This window comes from Artibeus jamaicensis, unplaced genomic scaffold (genome assembly GCF_021234435.1).
Source record: "Artibeus jamaicensis isolate MK-2021 breed Jamaican fruit bat unplaced genomic scaffold, CSHL_Jam_final scaffold_614, whole genome shotgun sequence".
NCBI lineage: Eukaryota > Metazoa > Chordata > Mammalia > Chiroptera > Phyllostomidae > Artibeus > Artibeus jamaicensis.
Window position 1 is genome coordinate 3,270,426 of NW_026522050.1, and position 20,216 is coordinate 3,290,641.

At 42.0% G+C, this 20,216-nt stretch overlaps 1 pseudogene; it reads left to right on the plus strand.

The window, feature by feature from the left end:
* The first annotated feature begins 1,058 nt into the window (after positions 1-1,058).
* The window catches only part of LOC119051998 (catenin alpha-1-like), a 31,911-nt pseudogene continuing 12,753 nt past the window's right edge, over positions 1,059-20,216 (plus strand).

Below are 20,216 nucleotides of genomic sequence, written 5' to 3' on the forward strand. Positions count from 1 at the left end.
TGCGCGACCACAGTCAACCTGAAGCCCTGCTCCCTCGCTGTTTCTCCCTCGGTCCCTCGCTTGGTCGCTTGGTTGGTTGCTCGCTTGGTCGCTCACTAGGTCCAACCCTGCGCCTGGATTCCTCGTGCCTGGATTCCGCGCCTGAGTCTGTCTGACCGAGTTTTCCTGTGCAACCCCACTCCACCAGCTGCTGGTTTCACCCCTTACCGGTCAGGCTGAAGAATTTGTTGTTAACAGACTTCCGAAAAGTTCAATTTTCTGTGTTCTGGCTGTGTTTTCTGTTGATAATATTTAGTTGTCTCTAAACTTGGTTGTGTGAGGAGGCACAGCATATCCACCTATGCCTCCATCTTGGCAGAAGTCCTCTCCCCATTCAGATTTAAAGTGCATTGAATTTATATAGCTACATCAGAAAGATTGATATTTTTATAATTAGTTTTCCAAACACACAATATATACTACCTTACTCATTACGTTTGTTCTTAGGTATTTTATGGTTTTGTCACCTTCCCCAATGAGACATTTCTTCTGTTTCTGACTCGCATTCTCTCTTATACAATACACAAGCTGTTGTATTTTTATATATTGAGCATGTATTCAGCTACCCATAATGTATCTCCTCATATTATTTTAATGCCTAGTGGTTCACTGTGAGCCTGTCCCTTGTCTCCTGGTGAAAGAACGGTGTTGCCAGCAAGTGGAAGTATTTAATTTAATCTTTGAAAATATTTAAAATTATTCCATGTTCTTATTTTATTGTGATACTTAGAATTTGCAGACCCATGTTGAGTAATACTGGGTTCATCAGAGATTCTCTCCCACCCCCCACTGCTGTTATAATAGAAGCATCTTTAGCACTCACCATTTTAGATTGATGCTGGCTGTTGCCTTTGAACATTGATTTCATTGGTTCTACAGAGTTTTCTTTTATTTATACTTTCTTTAGAAATTTACTAAGAAAGTACACATCCTTGGAGCTCAATGGGAGAGAGACCAAGTGGCATCTGTTGGCTCCAGGCCTCTGGAAAATTTTTGTGCTCACTTCCTTTCCCACACAGATGCCTCCTGTTCATGCAGACAACATAGGCTTCAGTTGCTAACCCTGTGAAGTCTAGGGATCAGGACTTTAGCAGTGCAGAGACCATTGGAGTCTACTCCAATAATCCTACTTACACACATTATGACTGGTGAACACCAATAGGAAGGGGCCCTCTAATGAGAAGAGAGGCCATTCCAAGAAGGGCCAGATTCGGGCTGCATCTATTGAATGAGCAAGTGATAATTCTTGGGAATGAGATAAAATTGCAGAGGAGAGTCAGTTCCTCAAGGAAAAGGTTGTGGCTGCTTCAGATTAGTGGAGGAAAAAGGTGACTTGATGCAGAGGGCTGTGGGAGAATTTGTAAGTGACCCTTAATCTTCTTTGACCTGTGTCAATGTGGTTCAGGAAACTCAACCTTTGCCCTTCCCTGTTACCTGGCTGCTTGTTTTTGCTGACATGGCACGTATTGCGTATCTACAAATTACTTGTTCGCCTGAAATTTGTGGAGACAGTATCTTGAGGCTGAGGAATGATAGCAATGAACAAGTCTTGGGAATATAGTATAAAGGTCAGGAACCTCAAGTGGATAAACTTAACAGCATGGTGCTAAAAGGGCAACAGGAACTGATAGATGTGGGCCATCATGATCATGTGGAGGCTCATAAGGATTGATGTTCATCTTTCATGTCAATATTTCTCCCCCTCTCTTTCTCCATTCCCCTCTCTCTAATAAGTAAGTAAATAAATACATGAATAAATAAATAAACAAATAAATAAATCTTTAAAGAAGGAATTATGTGCTCAATTCTGCAATATGTAAAATGATGTAGAAGAACAGATACCTCAGTAGACAGTTTCACAAAGTGTCATGGACCCCTGGCCAGATTCACTCCTGGAAAACAATGTTCCTCTGTCAGTACTAATGAAAGCTGCAAAGAACGGAAAGTTGCAAAGAAGTGAAAGACGGTGCCCAAGTTCTCCAGGAACATGCCAACAAATTCAGGCTACCACTTGTCCTGTTCCATTTCAAATGATGAAGAAGATATCAACTTGTTCAGATCTCTGCAAGCATGCTACAAGCCCTCTGTCCTCAGGGTATCAATGCTGCATTGGCCATTGCCGCAAAACCACAGAGTAAACTGTGCTAAGAGTTCATACATCTTTAGAAAGAACAGTGGGAAAGATAAGTTCCTGTTCTCCTAGATTCTGTTGATGATATTATCTTTATTGATGGCTTCTTGGTTGTCTCAGAGAATCACATATTGGAAGATGTGAACAAATGTGTCATTGTTCTCCAAGAGAAAGACGTGGATGGGCTGGACCACACAACTGGCACTACCTGAGGAGCAGCAGCCAGAGTCATTCCTGTAGTCACCTCACCCATGGACAACTATGAGCCAGGGGACCACTCAGAGAAGATGCTGGAATCTCCCAAGCTTCTCTCCAACATGAACATGCTGCATTCGACCAAGCAAGTGGATGCAGTGGTGGAAGCCCTCTGATGAGATTCTTCTTGCCCGTTGATGAGAATGAGTTCATTGAAACATCTTGCCTGGTGTGCAATGGCATTGGAGATACCAGGAAAGTGGTGGTGGTGATAGAAACTCCCAAGGAGTTTGTTGACTCTCACTTTGAAAAAGGGCACTTTGCTGTCTGCAGTAGGACAAGTGTCCAGACTGTAGATAATTATTCTATAGCTGGCCAGAGTGCCTAGGCCATCATAACTAAGCCTCCCTAAGAGCAAAAAGTAAACACTGTGAAATGGGAGACAGCTTACAGGATTACAAAAACCAACTGGATGGTGAGTGTTCAAAAGGGAAAACAGTGGTAATGACATAACTGTAGGGCCCAGGCAGTTGAGTGTGATCATGGTGGAAGCATGATCTTCGCCTTAGGTTTGGGAACTCTCAAAATTCATTGGCTGCACAGTACAGCCACCAGAATTTCACTGGAAAAATTAAGGCTGGACATTTTTGGTTATACCACCACAGATCATAGCTTAGATGTGGCCTGAAAGCAGGACCTGCTGGCCTCTCAGCAGCGCATTGTTCTCTACTGTCACAAGCTAAACATCTGCAGAAAGGTTAAGGATGAGGTGCAGAACCATGGTGGGGAACTCATTGTCTCTGGGGTAAACAGGGCCTGTCCCTCATATGGGCCACCAAGATCTTGACGAATGCCATAGTGCAGAAGGTGAAGGCATTCTTTGTGGCCTCCACTAAATATCAGAGGTTTCAGAGTATGGCTTTGTCCAACCTGCCATCTGTATCACAGAAGATGAAGACACCTGAGGAAAAGCCTTGGTGAAAACAGAGAAAAAGGACAAGACACAGGCCAAGATTAAACAGACATCTCCGAAGATGTAGGTGAAACCTGTGCCTGCCCAGAGAGAATTCAGAATCATGGACAGCATCCAAGGCTGCACTAGCCAGCTGCCCCCGCCCCTCTGGGACCTTAACACCAGTCACAATTCTTCACTAGAATGATTTTGTAGAATAGCACACTGAAGTCAGATTGCACAGATTTTAAACCAGGGCCGATTGGGACTTTCGCAAGGGCACACTTGTGTTTCATTTGGCCACAAACACTCTCAGAATTTAGGATCGCTTTTGTGGGTATAATTTGATAAGTTTAAATAAAAGTAAAAATGTCTTACCCATAGAATCCCACATTCAGTTGTAAATAATGCTCTTGGCCAAGTGTGGTGCCCATTGACTTAGTGTGGCATCAGGTTTTGAAAAATGGGGAGAGCTGACTCACCTAGGGCTCAGGAAGGGGCCTTTAACCTGCCCTGTATCCTGACATTTTGTCTGCTATTCAATGACCAAACTGAGTCAGGGGAAGCAAAGTGGGTACCTTAGGAAGTTGTCCCCAGGGGAGGAATGTCCATGGCACTAGTTCTGAAATGGAGAAACCACATGCAACTCAGTAAAACATAACCTATCATGAAGAAAACTAAACGCTCTATGACAAAAATGAGAATATTAATGCATGGATACAATGACAAACATACAGTGCACTGGAGGACACATTGGCCAAGTTACTTTCCTTCAGGCTACAATGTTGTGATGCCATAGTAAGAACATGCCGTTTACCATTCTACAGCCTCAAACACAGATACAACATTGGTCTCCCTTCCAATACCTGCAGGGTTTCCTGCCTAGGCTTGCAATAGAGCCAGAGAAAAGGATGTTTGCTTAGGCAGTAATTGAGACTATACCTTATCTGTGTTTAAAAAGTGATTATTATAGCTACAAAGTATGCTTTTACTGGTTTCTCTGAATTTTAAGAATTTGAATGTTTTATACATTAACTTTACCTAATAAAGTCCTCCTTGAAACAAAAAAATGTTCACAAGATTTTACTGTGTACACTTTTTGAGGTAAGAACCTCGATTAAAGCCTTAGAAGTGGAGGTACACACTTGCATCTGGAATTTGTTCATATATTTAACTTGTGAAGACAAGTCTGCTCCCTGGCCTTTGCCTAATTGGCACACAGCACAAATGTCACCATACACACACACACTTACGTTCCACTGCTGATAGGATCCTCTAACTCAGGGGGTCTGGCACAAACCTATGTCAATAACATTAAGTTTTATGCTCTCGGGTCAATCCCCTTCTCTCACTGGTGTGCAGTGGAATTTTCTAGAGGCTACCTAGCATGTGATATGGCAACAGACTTAAGAGTGAAGCAAAAATGAGAATGTACTTGTCTTCCACTGAACCAAAAATTTAAAGACTTGGGAAGATTCAAACAGTGCTCCTGTTTCATCTGAGAATGAACATTTGAATAAAGATCAAAGAGCCTTGACCAGTGTGACTCAGTATGTTGGGCATCATCCTGTGAAGGAAAAGGTCACCAGTTTGATTCCTGGTCAGGGCGCTTGGCTGTGTGCAGGCTCAGTTTCCAGTTGGGGTGAAGTAGCCTCCAACCAATCTATGTTTCTTACATCAATGTTTCAATTACTCTCATTCTTTCTCACTTCCCTACTCTATGAAAAGAAATAGAATCTTAAAAAATGACGAAAGAACTAAGGGAACTTGAGGAGAGAGTGAAAGAGGATTGAAGCACTGTTGCACACTGCATATGTAATAAAAAAAAAGCAGCTTGGAAAACAGTATGGAATTTTCTCAGAAAACTAAAAATGGATCTGCCTTTTGACCCAGCAATTCCACTGCTAGGATTATATCCTAAGAACACTGAAACACCAATCCAAAGGAACCTATGCACCACAATGTTCATAGCAGCACCATTTACAATAGCTGAGAGTTGGAAGCAACCTAAGTGCCCACCAGTAAACAGATAAAAAATTATGGTACATATACAAAATGGAATTCTATGCAGCAGAAAAAAAGAAGGAGCTCCTACCCTTTTCAACAGCTTGGATGGAACTGGAAAGCATTATGCTGAGTGAAATAAGCCAGGCGGTGAAAGACAAATACCATATGGTCTCACCTTTAACAGGAAACTAAACAACAAAACAAAGGAGCAAGCAAATTAAAAACACTGAAATAGAGAACAGGGGGACAGTGACCAGAGCAGAGAAGAGAGGGAATTTCAGGGGAAAAAGGGGAAGGAATTACATGAACTAGTATAAAGGATACACGGACAAGGGGGGGTGGAAATTGGAGGGAGGTGGGAAGCACTGGGGGGTGGGCTGGAATGGAAGTAAAAAACAGAAAACTGTACTTGAACAATAATTAAATTAAAAAAAATCAGCTTCAAGTACGTTATTCAGTGTATTTGGAAAAACTCAGTGCTTGCACACAGGACCAAGGTGGCAATCTATTTGATTTGTTGTGTGTGTTCTTCTAAGTTTCCAATCTTCCTTTCCTTCTAGAACACACGTCTACCGTCATCTCGCTACCGTTTTCCTTGCAGTGGATTATAACACAGTGGATTATTACTGTGACATTTGGGTGCAGGTTCAGAGGCCAGCAGAGGAGACATGGTGCAGAATGTGGTGAGGTCAGAGGGTGGAGCAGTGGTAGTGCCCCAGGGATGTGTGTGATGAATGGTGTTTTGCCTGTGGAGGACTGAGAAATGATAATAAAATGAAAGTAATTCCACTGCTTTTGATTATCACCGAGGTTCAGTGTTCTCAATAGTATCATCAATAACACAGTCCTCTGTGCTGGACACTGTAGACAACTTTTACCTTGACCTGGAGCCTACTGCTCCTGGACGCTAGTCAAGCATTAGTCCTAGACCCAGTCTTCTCCCACTGACTGGCTATAGTATCTCATAGGTGTGGTGGACCCTTGCCAGCAGAGTCTGCCTGTTGTGGGTGATGGTGAGAATGAATGCATAGGCAACAACAATCCTTTAAAGAAAAAGGGAAGGGCATGACTACTCTCTCAAGGGAGAGTGCCTATGGATGCCTTGGCTGCTCCCTCAAGAGGGAAGCACCTCAACCCTTGTCTGAACAGGCTTTTATTGTTTTTCTTGGGTCTTATATTAGAGAAAGATTTATTATCTATTACATAGAATATTATTGTCTACATTTTAGGTATACACAAGGAAATAAAAATAACATGCAGATGGGAACGGCGATGAGCTGATTAGCTCTGTCCTTGGGCTAATTCATACAAGCTTTGGAAATTACCTTGAAGATAGACAATGCACATTTGTTGTTTTAGACCAGGGTGATGGAGTTTTAGCAAGAGTGAGCCATAACAGTCTGTATGCATTTTCTAGGCCTGATTCCCACAGGAAAACTCTGCTTAAAAGTCTGGCTCCTGCTCACTACTTCACTTCTCTAGGCTTTCCATACAGAGCTGTCACATTTGCGAGACCAAAACAAACCGGTCCCCTACACAAAGGCCCTTAGGGTTTACAGGATCCCTGATGCTATGTCAGACATTGCGAGAGGTCAAAGCCAAGGAGACATTGAGAGATCAGTCAGTGGTCTCCAGTGGTTAAGGAGAGGGCGGGGAAATATGTGGAGCTCAGGGACTGCAGGGCAGGAAATCTTTCTGCACCGTAAGGGTGGGTATGCATCATAGTACACTTCACCAAACACAAAATATACGACACAAGTACAAACCCTAATGGTAACTATGTGCTGTACGTGATATTGGTGTGTCAATAGAGGTTCATTAATTGTGATACACACGTCCCTGTCTGGTGGGGCTGTAGATGTGGGGTGGGGAGGTTGTGCGGGTTCATAAGTGGGATGCATGTGGAAAGTCCGCATTTGCTTTTCAATTGCTCTGTGAATCTAAAGAGCTCTAAAAAAATTTTCTATTAAAAATGGAAAGTAGGGCAGTGTAAGAAATATTCTCCTCAGACAAAGAAAAAAATATAAAATAATATGAGTCCTAGCCAGTGTAGATCAGAGCATTAGAGTTATGTGCCTTTAACCCAAAGGTCACAGGTTCGATTCCTGGCCACGGCACATGCCTAGGTTGGGGGTTCAACATTGGGTTGGGGTGCTTGGCAGAGGCAACCAATAAATTTTTTCTCTCACAGTGATTTTTTTCCTCCCTTTCTGTGCCACCTTCCCTCTAAAATCAATAAGCACATCATCAAGTGAAGATTTTTGAAAAATGAATTATGAAGACTGGTAAACATGGGCACCAGTGTGCAGATTGCTGGGGGCAGATGGGTATAAGGGGACTAATTAGTCATGGGAAAAGTACAATAAAGATTACACTAAAAATGGATTGATGAATTAAATATTTCAGATAATCTACTGAAAAAATCCTATTGGAACTGATAAGAATTCTTCATATGAGCTGAACTCATGCTCAGCACAGAACAATTGACTCCTCTCCTGTAGCTCAGCCATTCCCACCACACAATGTCATGGGAAAAGCGGGACTGTGGCAACAGGAGCAGTACCAGCAGCATACCACTGAAATGGACCTGCAGAAACACACAGTGTGTTCAGGGTAAATCCCAAAACTTTACTCACTGAGCCATACACCTTGTTCTTCAAGGAAACATTTACAGTTTTACAGGTGTCGACTATTCTCAAATAATTCTACAGATTCAGTGTTGCCCCAACCAGAGCCCTAGCAGGATAGGTGTGCTCAGTTTTGTATTCTAAAGTGTTGTCTGCATGACTGAAAACAAGAACATTTGCATTTCTTGATTAGAACTTGGTTTTCTAACTTTGGGCTCAGACTTGTGCATTCAAGTCAGCTCTGGGAAATTCTACCCTTGGGTCCTCAGCTGGTTGCTGACCCTCTTAACCCACTTTCCTCATCTGTTAAGTAGGGCTGATACCTTAGGGCTGACCTCAGTGGACTTGTGTTGAGATGAATGGATCAACAGAGGAAATGTGCTGCACACAGTATCTGGGGGTCAATGTCAGCTCTTATACTTACATCAGAAAGGAACAAGTGTAAACACCAAGTCATGCAGAGTAAACCATCTCATTCCCAAGTCAAACAGCAGATTGAGTCTAACTGACTTTGCCAGGACAAAGGATTGTTTCTCCTAAGTGCTAACAAAGAGTGCTTCTGAATTTTACTTTGGCCCCACCAGGATTTCTATCAGGTAAGATAAAATCATTAGTTTTCAATCACTCCTTATACTTTTTCATGATCACATCTGAGTCACTGTTACTGTGATGTTAAAACCCTAATACAGAATATTGGAACTCAGGGTAAAGGAGAGTGGTTGGTGGGGATGGGTGTTACTTACCGAGGTCAAGCAGGGTCTTTGGTCTCTTCCCTCAGCATCATGCACAGGCACACATGTCCCTGAGGTCTCAGGATGGCATCCCAGGAATAGCCTAGAGTTTTGGTCTTGAAACTGGTAAACGCACACCAGGGTGATGGAAATTTCAAAGGGAGAGGGACATTGATGTGTCCCTCCAGCATCACCCACTTAGATCATGTCTATGAGCTGTACATATAAGTTTTCAGCTTCTCCATTTTTATACTATTCTTAGCATTCCCCTGTGTATTTTGTATCTACCACTTATGCTTCTTATTCCCTCTACCTTTCTCTATTCTCCCTTTTCCCCTCCCTGTTGATTATTCTCTATGAAATCTCCATTTCTGTCATTTTGTTCTTGTTCTAGTTGTTTGATGTATTTGTCTATTTTTTAGGTTCAGTTTTTGATAGTTGTGAGTTTGTTGTCATTTCAATGTTGATAGTTTTGATCTTTTTCTTAGATAAGTCCTTTTAAGATTTCACATAATAACAGATTGGTGATGATGAAGTCATTTAAATTGAACTTATCTGGGAAGCACCTTAGCTGTTTTTTCCCTCTAAATTATTGCTTTGCTGGATAGAACAATCTAGGTTGCAGGCCATTGCTTTTCATGACTTTGAAAACTAATTTCCAGCCCTTTTTTACTGGCAAGATTCCTTTGAGATATCAGTTGACAGTCTTATGGGAACTCTTTTGTAGGTAACTCTCTTTTTTCATTTACTGCTTTTAAACTTCTTGCTTTAACTTTAATCTTGGGCAGTGTGTCTTGATGTGGTCCTTTTTGGATCCAAGTTGTTGGATCCAAAGCATCCTGGACTTCCTGAGCTTCCTGGACTCGTATGTCTATTTCCTTCACCTGATTGGGAGAGTTTCCTGTCTTTATTTTTTCAAAAAGGTTTTCAATTTTTTGCTCCTCCTGTTGTGTTTCTGGCATCCCTTTAATTTAGATGTTGCTCATTTGGAGATTTCCCAGAGTCTTCTTCTTTTTTTTAAATTATTTTTTATTTTTTTATTTAGTTACTTTTCAAGTACATTTTTTTTTATCTATTTCTCCCATCCCACCCCACCCCCCCGCCCGGTCTCCCCCCTCCCTCCCATTCCCCCCCCCCAGTCCTCATCTCTGTGTCTTTCATACTTGTTCCTCAAAATCCCTCCCCCTTTTCCCCTTAAGTTCCCTTCCCTCTCCCCTCTGGTCGCTGCCCACTTGTTCTCTATTTCAGCGTCTTTGTTTTTATTCTGTTTGCTTGTTTGTTTTATTCTTTAGCTTCCTGTCAAAGGTGAGATCATATGGTATTTGTCCTTCAATGCCTGGCCTATTTCACTCAGCATAATGCTTTCCAGTTCCATCCATGTTGTTGCAAAAGGTAGTAGCTCCTTCTTTCTCTCTGCAGCATAGAATTCCATTGTGTATATGTACCACAATTTTTTGATCCATTCATTTACTGATGGGCACCCCAGAGTCTTCTTATACTATCCACATTATTTTTGAATTCTTGTTTCTTCCTTCTGTTCCAGTTGAATGTTTCTTTCTTCCTTTTGTTCCAAATCATTGAAGTCTCAGTTTCTTTCCCTTCACTGTTGGTTCCCTGTATGTTTTTCTTAATTTCACGTTGTACAGCCCTTACTTCTTCATTTATTTTGGGGCTGCACTCACTCATTTCAGTGAACATCTTGATTTTTAGTGTTTTAAAATCTGCATGTGATAGATTCTATCTCCTGGTCATCTAGTCCTATTTCTAGAGTTTTGATCAGTTCTTTAATTTGTCCCATATTTTTAAAGTATATTTTATTAATTATGCTATTACAGCTTTCCCAATTTTTTTCTTTATGGCTCATCTGCCCTATACTCTTTTTTTCTTTTTATTTAAAATTTTTAATTAATTAATTAATTTTTAAAATTATTTTTCAGCTACAGTATTCTGTCTTTTACTCCGTTCCCAGCCCACCCCCCCATGCCCCACACATCTCTCCCCTTTCCACCCCCCTTAGTTGTTGTCCATGTGTCATTTATGCTAGTTCCTATATATCCTTCCCCCTTTTCCCTTGAAATTCCCTCCCCTCACCCCTCAGGTAGCTCTCCCCCTGTTCTCTATTTCAGTGTCTATGTTTTTAATTTGCTTGCTTGTTTTTTTTTTGTTTTGTTTGTTTAGCTTCCTGTTTAAGGTGAGATCATGTGGTATTTGTCTTTCACTGCCTGGCTTATTTCATTCAGCATAATGCTTTCCAGTTCCATCCAAGCTGTTGCAAAGGGTATGAGCTCCTTCTTTCTTTCTGCTGCATAGAATTTCATTGTGTACATGTACCATAATACTGATGGGCACCGAGGTTGCTCAGCTCTTGGCTATTGTAAATTGCGCTGCTATGAACATTGGGGTGCATAGGTTCTTTTGGATTGGTGTTATAGGGTTCTTAGAATATAGCCCCAGCAGTGGAATTGCTGGGCCATAAGGCAGGTCCATTGTTAGTTTTCTGAGAAAATTCCGTACTATTTTCCATAATGGTTGTATGAGTCTGCATTCCCACCAACAGTGAACTAGGAACCCCTTCTCCCCACAACATCTCCAACATTTGTTGTTTGTTGCTTTGTTTATGATAGCCATACTGACTGGTGTAAGGTGGTATCTCATAGTAGTTTTAATTTGCATCTCTCTGATAGCTAGCGATATGGAGCATCTTCTCATGTGTCTTTGGATCCTCTGTATGTTCTCCTTGGAGAAGTGTCTGTTCAAGTCCTTTTCCCATTTTTTAATTGTGTTAGTTGTCTTCTTAGAGTGAAATCATGTAAGTTCTTTGTATATTTTGGAATTAAACCTTTGTCTGAGGTATCATTGGCAAATATGTTTTCCCATACAGTTGGTTGTCTTGCTAATTTAATACTGTTTTCTTTAGCCATGCAGAAGCTTTTTATTTTGATGAGATCCCATTTGTTTACTCTTTCCTTTACATTGCTTGCTCTAGGGGACATATCAGTAAAAAGTTGCTGCATGAAATATCTGAGATTTTCCTGCCAATGTTTTCTTATAGGATTTTATTGGTGTTATGGCTTGTATTTAAGGTTATTGACCTTGAATTAATTTTGGTGTATGGTGTAAGTTGGTGCTCAAGTTTCATGTTTTTGCACTTAGCTGTCCAGTTCTCACAACACTATTTTTTTAAAATAATTTTATTTAGTTATTTTTCAAGTACAGTTTTTTGTCTATTTCTCCTATTCCAGCCCCACCGGCCCTGTGCTCCCCACCTCCCTCCCATTTCCACCCCCCTTAGTTCTCGTCCCTCTGTCCTTCATATTTGTTTCTCCAAATCCCCCCCCCCTTTTCCCCCCTTAAATTTTCTCCCCTCTCCCCTCTGGTGGCTGTCCCCCTGTTCTCTATTTCAGTGTCTTTGTTTTTATTCTGCTTGCTTGTTTGTTTTGTTGTTTAGCTTCCTGTTAAAGGTGAGATCATATGGTTTTTGTATTTCAACACTTGGCTTATTTCACTCAGCATAATGCTTTCCAGTTCCATCCATGCTTTTGCAAAGAGTAGGAGCTCCTTCTTTCTTTCTGCTGCATAGAATTCCATTGTGTATATGTACCACAATTTTTGGATCCATTCTTTTACTGATGGGCACCTAGGTTGCTTCCAACTCTTGGCTATTGTAAATTATGCTGCTATGAACATTGTGGTGCATAGGTTCTTTGAAATTGATGTTTTAGGGTTCTCAGGATATAATTCTAGCAGTGGAATTGCTGGGTCAAAAGGCAGGTCAATTTTTATTTTTCTGAGAAAATTCCATACTGTTTTCCATAATGGTTGTACCAGTCTGCAATTCCACCAACAGTGAACTAAGGACCCCTTTTCCCCACAACCTCTCCAACATTTGTTGTTTGATGCTTTGTTTATGATAGCCATCCTGACTGGTGTAAAGTGGTATCTCATTGTGGTTTTCATTTGCATCTCTCTGATAGCTAACGATATTACAACACCTTTTGTTAAAGAGGCTATGTTTACTCCATTTAATGTTACTGCCCACTTTGTCGAATATCAATTGACTGTAGAGAGTTGGGTTGATTTCTGGGCTCTCTGTTCTGTTCCATTGGTCTATGTGCCTGTTTTTATGCTAGTACCAGGCTGTTTTGATTACAGTAGCCTTGTAATACAATTTTTTTCACATTCACAGACTTTATTAAAAGATTAGGCTAAGAAAATGCAATACAGGAAGGGTAATTTCAAACTAGATAAGAGACGAACTGCTTCTCCAGTCCACCAGAGTGTCCCTCCTGTCCATATCCAGCCTTCGGCCTCTGCCCCATTACTGCCTCTTCCAAGGGTCTGCTCATCTTATGAGGGTCACGTCTTGCTGTTTCTTCTTTCCATTACAGGGTGCAGTTATTATTGCAAACCAGTGATATTCACATTGGCCTTGGGAATCTCTCAAGTAGTCAAAATATATACTGTGTGTGTAATTCTGTAGAAAGATTTTTCATTCTTTTAATTTTTTTTACCATATGTATTGATTATGCCATTACATTTGTTCTATTGCCCCCATTCCCCTCCACTCTGCACACCCCTCCTCCACCATTCCCCCCCCTTTAGTTCATGAACACGTGTCTCAAGTTCTTTAGATTCTGTATTTCCCCTACTATTCTTACCCTCCCCCTATCTATTTTCTATCTACTGTCTGTACTACTTATTTTCTGTGCCTTCTCCCCCCTTCTCCTTCTCCCACTCCCCTGTTGCTAATCCTCCACGTGATCTTCATTTGGTTCATCTTCTATGTTTTACTCCTGATCTAGCTGTCCTCTTAATTTGCTTTTGTTTTAGGTGTGGTTGTTGATAACTGTGAGTTTGCTGTCCTTTCACTGTTCATCTTTTTTATCTTCTTTTTCTTAGGTAAGTCCCTTTAACATTTCACATAATAAGGGCTTGGTGATGATGAACTCCTTGAATTTGGTCTTATCTGAGAAGCACTTTATCTGACCTTCCATTCTAAATGAAAACTTTGCTGGATAGAGCAATCTTGGTTGTAGGTCTTTGGTTTTTATGACTTGGAATACCTCTTTCCAGCCCCTTCTTGCCTGTAGGGTCTCTTTTGAGAAATCCGCTGACATTCTGGTGGGAACTCCTTGGTAGGTGACAGTCCCCTTATCTCTTGCTGCTTCTAGGATTCTCTCCTTCATTTTAATCTTTGCTAATGTAATGATGATGTGCCTTGGTGTGTTCCTTCTTGGATCCAACTTCTTTGGGACTCTCTGAGCTTCCTGGATTTCCTGGAAGTCTATTTCCTTTGCCAGAATGAGGAAGTTCTCTTTTATTATTTGTTCAAATAAGGTTTCCACTCGTGACTGTTCCTCTTCCCCTTCTTGTACCCCTATAATTTGAATGTTGGAATGTTTAAAGATATCCTGGAGGTTCCCAAGTCTCTCCTCATTTTTTTGAATTCTTGTTTCTTCATATTTTTCTGTTTGGACATTATTTTCTTCCTTCTGGTTCACTCCCTTGATCTGAGTCCCAGTTTCCTTTTCATCACTATTGGTTTCCTGTGCAATTCCATTCATTTCAATTAGTTTAGCCTTCATATGTTTCTCTAATTTGTAACTAAAATCAACCAGTTCTGTGAGCATCCTGATCACCAGTGTTTTGAACTGTGCATCTGAAAGTTTTGCTATTTCTTCGTCGCTTAGAGTTATGGGGCTCTGGGGCTTTGGGATCTTCTTGAGCCATTTTTGGTCTATTTGTGCCCGTTAAGTATGAGGAGCAGAGCCTTAGGTGTTCACCAGGGCAGGGCCACCCAGGTCGCTGGGTTGCGACGCTGAATGTGGGGGCAGGGTCATAGCGGGGAAATGGTGCCCCCCTCTGCTGCCTCTTGCTGCTGGGGCCTGCTCTGTCCCGTTGTCTCACCACCCACTCCTTCACTGGTCTATCTGCGCACGAATGCGAGACCACAGTCAACCTGCCACCCTGCACCCTCGCTGGGTACACTGGTCACTCACTGGGTCACTCACTGGGTCTGCCGTTGCAACCCCACGCCTGGGACCCAGCACCTGAGTTTGTCCCACTGAGTTTTCCTGTGCAACCCCGCTCCACCAGCTGCTGGCTTTGCCCCTCTTACCGGTCAGGCTGCAGAATTTGTTGTTATCAGACTTCCAAAAAGTTCAATTTTCTGTGTTCTGGCTGTGTTTTCTATTGCTAATATTTTGTTGTCTTTCAACTTGGTTGTGGGAGAAAGCACGGCGTCTCCACCTATGCCTCCATCTTGGCGGCAGTCCTCTCTCTCCTTCATTTTAATATTTTCTAATTGTAATTATGATATTCTGTGGTGTGTTCCTCCTTGGGTCCACATTTTTTGGGCCTCTCTGAGCTTCCTGGGTTTCCTGGAAGTCTATTACCTTTGTCAGATTGGGGAAGTTTTCCTTTATTATTTGTTCAAATAAGTTTTCCAGTTTCTTCTCCCTCTTTCCCTTCTGGTACCCCTATAATTAGAATGTTGGAATGTTTAAAGATGTCCTGGCATTTCCTAAGCCTCTCCTTATTTTTTTTTTTGAATTCTTGTTTTTTATTCTTTTCTTTTTGGTCATTTCTTTCTTCCTTCTGGTCCAGTTTTTTTTCCATCACTATTGATTCCCTGTGCTATTTGCTTCATTTCACTTAGTGTAGCCTTCATTTTTTCATCTAATTTGCAACTAAAATCAACCAGTTCTGTGAGCATCCTGATCACCAGTGTTTTGAACTGTGCATCTGATTGGTTGCTATCTCCTGGTCTCTTAAAAGTATTGGCTCTGGGACTTTGAGCTGTTCATATGCTTAAGCCATAATGTTTTTGGTCTGTTTGCACTTATTACATATGTGGGACAGAGCCTAGGTGTTCCCCAAGGTGGGGCAACCCAAGTGGCTGAGTTGTGATGCTGTATGTTGGAGTGGGGTCAGAGGGAGTGATGGCACTTATTCCTTTTTTCTCTCAGGTTTCAGTCCCTTCTGCCACTTCTCACAAGCAAATTAGGCCCTTCTTGTGCTGGTTTCTGGGTGAGTGGGCTTGTGTATGTTCTAGAATCCTGTGGGTCTCTCCAGCAAACTCTCCTGTGAGGCTGGGAGCCTCTCTCAGGTCCTCAACCCAAGAAAGTTGTTCCAATAGGTGCTTTTAGGCTTTATTTATTGTTGGTGGGGCCCTGGGTTATGCGGTCTTTCTCACTGATTGTTTTTAAACGTCCCTGTTTAATCTGTGCATGAACGTGAGTCTGCGGTCATCCAACTGCCTTGCAAGCATTATTGGGTTTTCATCCCTGTGCCTGCCAAGGTCGCCAATGACCACTTTTTTCTGCCAGGACCCCTCTCCACCAGACCCTGTCACCACTCTTCTTACTGGTTTGGATGAATTGTTCATTGTTTTTGGATTTGGTAGAGTTCAATTTTCTGTCACTTCTGGCTATATTTTTGTTTCTAAATCTTTGTTGTCCTTAAATTTGGTTGTGCTAGAAGGTACATTATTTCCACCTACACCTTCATCTTGGCCAGAAGTCCAAGAGCTGTTTTTCTTTGGTGATTTATGCATTAACACCAAGTCCACGAGCGTTCTGAAGATGAGGTGATACCTGACTTTTCTTTCTTGTAAGTAGTTCTTAGAAATCAGCCCCACAGTCTTTGGGCACAAGATACTTCATGCTTTTCTTTTTCACTCATTGTGTAAAGTTGGTTTTGACCCTCACTTCCAGAGATGACATTAGCCTCTAGAATAGTCTTTGGACGGGAACCTCTCTAACCTTCTGATCCAGCCAGCATCTAGCACCTGGGTGGAGAAGTACTTTCCCAAGGCTGAAACTTCAGGAATGGCCCTGGTCTTGAGGACATCTGTATGGCAGTGAGATGTTTACTGATCCGAATTTGTTGGCCAGTCCTAGAGTAGGTGCCTTCTAGGCCTCAGTTCAACGCTGCTGTGGAGCTGTCTCAGCTGGATCTCCTTGACAATGGGAATCATTTAGGAGTTGTCATGAGTCGAGAGTGAGTTACAGTGGGCAAGTGCTCACTGGGGGCTGAGCACAGTACAGGGACTCCCTCCACATCAGTTACCAGAGATTAGTTTGTAACATTGAGAAACTTGTTCTGATCACCCAGGGAGGATTGCTCAGACCACTAGAGTCCCCTGAAACTTGCTGCTGCTTTACATTTCCTACAAATCTAGAGATATTCTTGTTCCATTATGAGGAAAACCACCACAGTTTAAAATAAGACCTATATTTTGATCCATTCTTACTTGAAATTTGCCTGACCCTTTTTTGAAGAGTTTTACTGAGGCATCATTTCCTCATTGCTTTTGAACATAGTCTACTTCCTGGTGTCCCATTAATCTTCTCAGAATGTGGCTCCTACCTGTGCCACCTACTTCCAGATTTAGTAAAACACAGATGGCAAACCATTACAGAGAATTTACTTAATGCAAAGTCTTGCAACCACTGCCTTTAATTCTCACAACAACTTGTTGAGTAGAGTGATGAAAAAATTATTGACCAAACTGAGGGCACTACAGAAAGTAGATGAGGTCACAGAAAGGATGAAATGTCAAAATAGTTGCATAGACCAGGCCTCTGCTGAGGAAAGAGAGATGTGTGGTTTTCAACCCATCCATAGGCATATCAATTCTCCCCAGTTGTACCAGGTGGGAAGAGAAGCCAAGTAACCCAACCAACAGCACACGACTAGTGGGTGGTAGAGGCACCTAAGTAGCCAGATGTTCTGGCATTAGAGACAGCTCTCCACACTATAGACTGCCTTAGTCTGACCCCTATGGGCTTTCACTTTATGAGTCGGGTGGATTCTTGTGACCTTGACTTGCACAACTGCCCTTGTGGACTCCAGGTCGATCTCCATGTAGGCCTCACAATTTTCTGCTGAGGCCTCTGCTCCACCTAAAGTTCTCTCCTCTAGTGTGTTTGCCTGAGTCCCTTAGGTTAAAACTCCTTATATATTTTCAATGCCACACAAGAGACAGCCTACTTCCTTTGTCATATCATGACCTTGAATCTCCGGAGATTTCCTTTCCAAGATCCTGAGGTCCTCTGTGTGCACCTTTCTGCTAGTGAGTAGGACCTGACATTATGGCTATTCTTTCTTTGTGTAGCTCCTGGAGATCTGTGCTGTTCTAATCCTTGTGTGATAAAGGTGACAAAGTAGACATCTAATTATTTCTTCTATAACTGGTTTTGAGGACACATTTTGAGATTTTACAAAAAAATTTCTGATTACACAGTGCGTGTTATTTTGGGATGTTCTTACAAAGAGAAGGTCATTTAAAATAGAAACTCGAATAAAGGCAAGACTCCCACCCAAGTCTAAGCCTGGGCACCAGCATGACATTGTGGTGCTAATACCCTGTTTTTGTGTTTCTGGAGACAGCTGTGAACTCAGCCACCAGAGGCAGGGTCAGGTGAGGAGAGATGAAGTTGGAACTCTTTCATGGAGGGACTGGGCCACCTCAGCTTTTCTGTTCCCAAGATAAAAACATTCTCTTGATCTAAGCTAAACCGGATCTATGCAATGACTGCAGACAAGGAGCTGGATTTGGCAACTGAGTCAGCATCAGGTTTCACCTGTAGTTATTCTCCTTGGCTCAGTCACCAAAATTCTGAACTTTATACAACTTCATGTTTCTACAAAATGTGTCATTAAATATTTAATCAGCACATGCTTGTGACATTCAGTGGTTTGTTAGATTTCTACAGCAAATCTCCTCTGTTCAGTTACTTATTTTCCCTCTCCTCATTCTCACATTTTCTTACTAACTGTTGGCCTCCAGAGCGTGCCCTTCTAGCTCTTAGGGGAATTACCCGGAGAATATGGGAGATCTAACAATGTATTTACACACTGCTAGAACTGCAATTCTCTACTGGAGTGGATCTTCTCACTCCTTACACCCATCCCTGTGGACATTTGTCTATATTCAGAAATATTTTGATGTTCCCACAGGGTGGGTGGAGTTGTATTTGCATCAAAAGGGTGAGTGAGGCCAAGTATGTCACTAAAAACTCTGTGATGCTCAGGAATTCCACTGAAATGAGAGTCTCACCTCCAATGGCACTAAAGCCATGGCAGACACCCCCAATGATAGACAACTGCCCGTCAACCTTGTGGCAACAGATGAGAAGTGTGAGGGGGCCTCTGTGGATACACATTGGGCAGTGAGTGGAGCTCTAGTGCTGACCAATGTCACCGCCTTGTCCACACCTCTGTGTTCAATGCCATACTATGAGAAAATTAATTGCTATTGTTTTAAGCTCCCAGCTTGTGGTAGTTTGTTATTGTAGGTGTAGGACACGAATATGTGAAAGGACCTCTCACCCACACCTCCCTTCACTTCACCTCCACCTGTTTCATTTTCTTCCCAGCAATTACCTTTTGCCCTCTGACATGTTCCACACCATTCTTGTCTCCTTTCCACCCACCTTCACGGACTGCGAATCCCATCAGTGTCATCCCTGGGTCTGTCTCATCCACTCCTTTCTTTCTAGTAGCTGGCACCACAGCTGACATAAAACAGATAAATACATGAATTAATTAGCAAGTTAAATTATGTTCTTTCCTTCCATATTTGTCATCATTATCATAGCCCATGCAACCATTAAAATAAAAGAAAGTACAAGCATCTTCTTACCTGATGTCCTTTTAACAAATACAGCACATGTGGTGCAGCATAGATTCCATTCTCACCTGAGGTGATGTGCAGCATCTTTATATATATATTTTTTTTTGCCAAATTTTATCTCTGCAAATTTCAGTTCTGTCCTTCCCTGCCGTTTCTATCTTAAACGTCCTATCACTGTCAACATTTTTTTAAAAGGTAATGATGTAAGAGCATTGTTTCTGAAATGAAATAATGAGAAAGATCTTCCAATGAGAAGCAATAGACACCTCTCCAAACTGGTCCACACCTGCTGCACCAGCCTCACCTGCAGCTTCTTTCACTGTGTCTCCTGGTGTTGAGTGTGGGTATTTTATACTCCTCTCTGTGGATGCAATATAAACACCCATGTTCTGTTCTGTGCTAAGGGGATTGCATGCCTCATCAATCTTCATTTGGGCCTTTTTGTAGAGCATATTTTCTCCTTCCTTCTGAGAAAAGGGTCATTGGTGATCAAGCTTTTGAATATTTGCAGTTCTGAAACATATTTATATTCATGCTTAAAGGCTAGCTAACTGTATAAGAATTCTAGTTGAATACACGTGTTGGGAACTGCCCTGCCTGGTGTCAGGAGCTATAAACCGCCCCCATGAATAAGGCTGAGTGAGCGATCTTTGGACCTGAAGCCACTAGGAAGGCAAAGCTTATCCCCCTGGCAGGAGTACTTCTTCTGCTTTATCCATCTCTGCTCCCAGTGCTTGGTTGGTTAGTCAATGATGAGTACAAACCCTCTGAGGAGAGGCAACCTAAGCCATACACAACCACTTGGGAGGCCCTCAAGGAAGGACTTGGGAGGCTGCAAAAAAGAGGGGTTGATAGACCCTTTCTCCCCGGCTATTCTGACATAGCCTGAGTCCTC